At 45.1% G+C, this 4,658-nt stretch overlaps 1 non-coding gene across 1 annotated transcript; it reads left to right on the forward strand.

Annotated features, from left to right (window-relative positions):
- The first annotated feature begins 3,869 nt into the window (after positions 1–3,869).
- LOC111815043 lies at positions 3,870–3,976 on the forward strand. The gene has a single exon (XR_002819856.1). It is a non-coding gene; the product is annotated as a U6 spliceosomal RNA (small nuclear RNA).
- The last annotated feature ends 682 nt before the right edge of the window (positions 3,977–4,658 follow it).

The following is a 4,658-nucleotide window of genomic DNA, read 5'->3' on the forward strand; positions in this document are numbered from 1 at the left end:
ATATATATATCCAAGGGCCAGGGAGATGGCTCAGTAGAATAAGCGCTTCCCCAGCAAGCACAAGGGCCTGAGTTCAATCCCTGATTCCTCAAAAAAAGAAAAACAAATGTCACCTGTCTGATCCTTCTAGGCATTTGAGTTTTGGACTTCCCTGGCTTAAAGATCTAGAAAGAGTCTCTCGTTTCTCATATTTAGGGCCCTCAAAGATTCTCAGGGGGCTATTTGAGACATATGTAACACACATTTCCACTTATCTAAAATTCAAATTCAAATTTAGCATCTTTAATTTGACCTAAAAATCTTGACTGTGAAACCAGAAACCACTGGGGTGAGTGACAGTCTCTGACTCCCTCTCACCTGGATTAAGTCTCCTGATCATTATTACAATTTGACAAAGCTGACAGGGTAAAGTTGCTTTTTTCTCTTCTGTGGAGGGCTGGCTTTGAGAGCCAAATCTGTGCAGGATGGAGGAAGCCAAAGGGTAGTGCGCTCTGCCCAGAGACACACAGTAAGTTAGTCCCAGGGATACTTTGCGGCTGGGCTAGAACGAGAACTTGATAGCTTCTGATCAGCCAGGAAGCACCAGGAGGAGGAGGAGGGAAGGGAACTGTTTGCTTTTCTTCAGCTTTTTTTTTTTTTTTTGATGGTGAAGCTTATTATATAACAGTACTTTAGTGTTATTTAAGGAAAAAAAAAAAAGTATGTGGAATATTCCCCTGTTGAAATTACAGTCTGAGAACAAACCAAGAATACTGAAGACACAGTGAAAGCGCTGAGGCATCCTGGAATATTCCATGGATCTTTGTCATCTGAAGAAAAAAGAGGAATCTGAATTCAAGGTTCTAAAAATTGCCTTTGAAACATCTTCCTCACAGCAGTCCTCCTACCTCAGCCCCCAAGTGCCAAAAGTACTGCTTAATATCTGTCTACATGCTTTGTCTTGAGCCATGTTTTGCCAAAAGACTTCAGCCCCATTGACAAAATAAAGTACAGCAGTGTACAGAAGCCATGCGATTTACTAAAAGATACACAGAATGTTACTGAGCACAGGTCACTTCCCTAGTACAGTATTTGACCTCCCACTTTCGTAGATACTCTACATCTTCTCTGCTTTATTTATTTCTCCTTAACAGAGACAGATATAGAGATAGAGATAGATAAAGATGATAGAGATAGGGAGGGAGATAGAAAATAAAGACAGATATAGATTTTTATGAACTTTGATCTTATTTATCTTATTTTCTGCTTGTGCCACAGAATGTCGGTTACATGGAGACAGCGATTTTTATCTGTTTTGCTCATTTCTGTCCTCTGAATGCCTTCAAAAGAAACATCTGCCGAATGATGGCTGCCACAACCCCCCTTTTATGGATAGGGTAAGATCCAAAGTCAAACAGAAGGGGCAATTCCAGAAGTAAGCCCATACCTTCCTAGAAATGAGAACCTATATAGTACAAGCATTAAGATGAACTAAACACTCTGTGACCTAGTTTGGTTCTTCTGTGTGCTACCCAGCAGAGTTCAAAACAATTTTTCTTTATTTCTTGGTGTAAACATTGAACCAGTGCCGGGGGAGGGAATCAGGGGCTTGGTCCTGTGGCTGGCATTGGGAGGCTCCTGGGCCCCTCCCGTATACCTGGGAATGACATAAAGATAGTGAGGGTGGTACTTGGTAATTACCCAGAGCAGGCCACAGGAAGGAACTTGCCCAGGCTACAAATGAAAAGCCCACAGTATCCTTCTGAATCTTTCTTGCATCCCTGGTGACATGCTCCTTTCTCAGGAAAGAGAACCACCTCTGTGTTGTATTTTCTAAAGTGCAAGAATAGGTCTTCCAAACAGGTCAGCAAATAGGGCAAATTCCAGGAATGTAAAAGGCAAAACAAAGCGGGAGTCAGGGGATAGAATAGCCCCCAAGACCTGTAAAGGGCAGAAGCAGGCACCAAGGAAAGGAGCCTAACCCTGAATATCCTGATATCAAACCACTGAACATCATGGGGACCCTAAAAATGCCCAGCAATCGTATATCTTCTGAGGTCATACTCTAATTACTCCAACCATATTTGGCAAATATATGGTCAGTCCAGAGACGCTGCTAAGGCCTACAGTTGTGGAGCACAGATCGCCTGTTATCATCCAAACATGAGCACTCCTGCTCCACCATCATTCAAACTTGACACAAAAGGCTTTCAAAAGTCAGGGTGATCATCCAGGGCTACAGCTCTGTTGCTAATTGCTGTGCTGAAGAGGGTGAAGATTTTTTGAAGACAAAGCAGAGGGAGGTTCTGGGGACAATTCCACCTTGCCTTCAAAGCTTCTTGACCTTTTGAACTTCCTCCTCAGACCTGCTACTTACCTGTCCACCTGCAGCAGAATTCCTCCTTCAGTCAAAAGCCACCAGCTTCCCTCATCCATCTCACCATTTACCAGAAGGGGTTATTAACATTCAACCAGAATGGCAAATGTGTCAGTTGTTCTGCAGGGTTGACAGTGTGCCACACTCTGACCCCTGAGAGAAAGACAGAAGTCATAGGTTTCACTGTGAGCTCCTGGCAGTCATGGGCCTCATCCCAAGAAAAGGTAAGGGCCCAGTACTTCTGCAATAACCAGCTGGTTGACCGTGGGCCCATTACCTTCCTCTCTCAGCTTGACCATTTGCTTATCTGTAAAATGGAAATGCAATTGATTACTTTAGAGCTTCATCTTGAGTCTTAAATGAAATAGGGCATGCAAACTCTGGAACATAGAACGTCAGCAATCAGATTAAGCAATGTAGCTCAATTCCTGAGCCTGGTTGACCAAGAAAGGCAATCACACACTCATGGTCTCTGGCTAGGGCAGTGCGCAGAGTCTAAATTTCCTTGACTGCTGTAAACTTTCACACATATTGGGATGACTGGAGTGGGACTACCATCTAGGATCTTGGGGGAATTTGGCATAGCTATCGAGCAAGGCCAGGGGGATCTGGTGTCGGAGAAGCAGAAGGACTGCTTTGGAGGGACTCGGGAAGGACTCAGCTGGGAAGAGGGACTTTGTGCTGTCTCCTAAATGTATCCTGGCCCTTGTTCCTGCCCACAGAAATAAAATAAACAGATTGACAAAAGTAAACTATGGCAGGACTCAGATGGCGTCATCGTTTTTGGTCCCCAGTGGCTGTCTCACAAACATTTTGCTTTCTTCTGTAAGCATCCAGGTTGCCCCCATCCTGCAGAACTGTCCCACCCCCAGCTGAACTGCAGAGGCAGCTCTAAAAATAGCATGCTTTTACCGACCCCCGGCATGTAAATACATCTTTGTTCCTTGCTGGCATTTAATAACTGTACTTTATGGTGAAACAAAAGCTGTAATCAGAGCCCAACAATGGAAGCTGCATTCAGCTCGAACAATACTCAGAATTCCCATGGTGATCTCCGCCATCTGCAGCTGTGAGAACCAGAAGTCTTAAGCCTGAATTCCATTCACAATTATTTGCCCAGTTGCACTATGGCTCTTTCGAATCACAGCTTTCCTGCCTCCTCGGCAGGGCTTTTGAGGGGCTGACAAGGGATGCCAAGACTGGCCCTGGGCCAAGAGCAGGTGTACTTGCAGGGGCTGACTCTGCAAAGGCCTGCTGACAGGGGCAGGCTGCCCCAAGCTGGAAACTCCAGCAGCCATTTCTGCACCAGCACTTCAAGCAAGACTTCCTTCAGATAAAAGAGAACACAGCACCTACTTCCTGAGTTGAAGCCGCTGCTTGCAGGATAAACCAGCAGCTGCCTGCTGCTCCGTCTGGAACCTTGGGGAAGGAAGTTCTTCAAGGGGGCGATGGCAGGGGGTGCCAAAGCCTGCTGCACAAAAGAGTTGTTGGGGAACTTCAAAAACTTCAATCAGCGCTCGCTTCAGCAGCACATATACTAAAATTGGAATGATACAGAGAAGATTAGCATGGCCCTTGCGCAAGGATGACACGCAAATTCATGAAGCGTTACATATTTAAAAAAAATAAAAACTTCAATCAGAATCCCTTGTCAGAGGAACTGGCACTACTATTATTTTTTTGTTTTGTTGTGAGGTATAATTTAAACATAGGGGCTGGTGAGATGGCTCAGTGGTCTAAAGCACCTACTTAGAACACGCTTAGCTAAAGCACAGGGACCACGGTTCAATCCCCCAGCACCACATGCCAGCCAGCCCCGCCCCCTGGTGGGCTGAGCTGGCCACGCACGCACGCACACACACACGCACACACATAAATAAATAAATAAATAAATAATAACTTAAACATAAAGGCTATCGGGATCTGACAAGATGGCCGGGCTGCCCTGCAGGATCATCAAGGAAACCCAACGTTTGTTGGCAGAACCGGTTCCTGGGATTAAAGCCAAACCAGACGAGAGCAACGCCCGTTATTTTCACGTGGTCATTGCTGGCCCCCAGGATTCCCCCTTTGAAGGAGGGACTTTTAAACTTGAACTATTTCTGCCAAAAGAATACCCAATGGCAGCACCTAAAGTACGTTTCATGACCAAAATTTATCATCCTAATGTAGACAAGTTGGGAAGAATATGTTTAGATATTTTGAAAGATAAGTGGTCACCAGCACTGCAGATCCGCACAGTTCTGCTATCAATCCAGGCTTTGTTAAGTGCTCCTAATCCAGATGACCCATTAGCAAATGA

The sequence above is a fragment of the Octodon degus genome, unplaced genomic scaffold, assembly GCF_000260255.1.
Source record: "Octodon degus isolate 3935 unplaced genomic scaffold, OctDeg1.0 scaffold00010, whole genome shotgun sequence".
NCBI lineage: Eukaryota > Metazoa > Chordata > Mammalia > Rodentia > Octodontidae > Octodon > Octodon degus.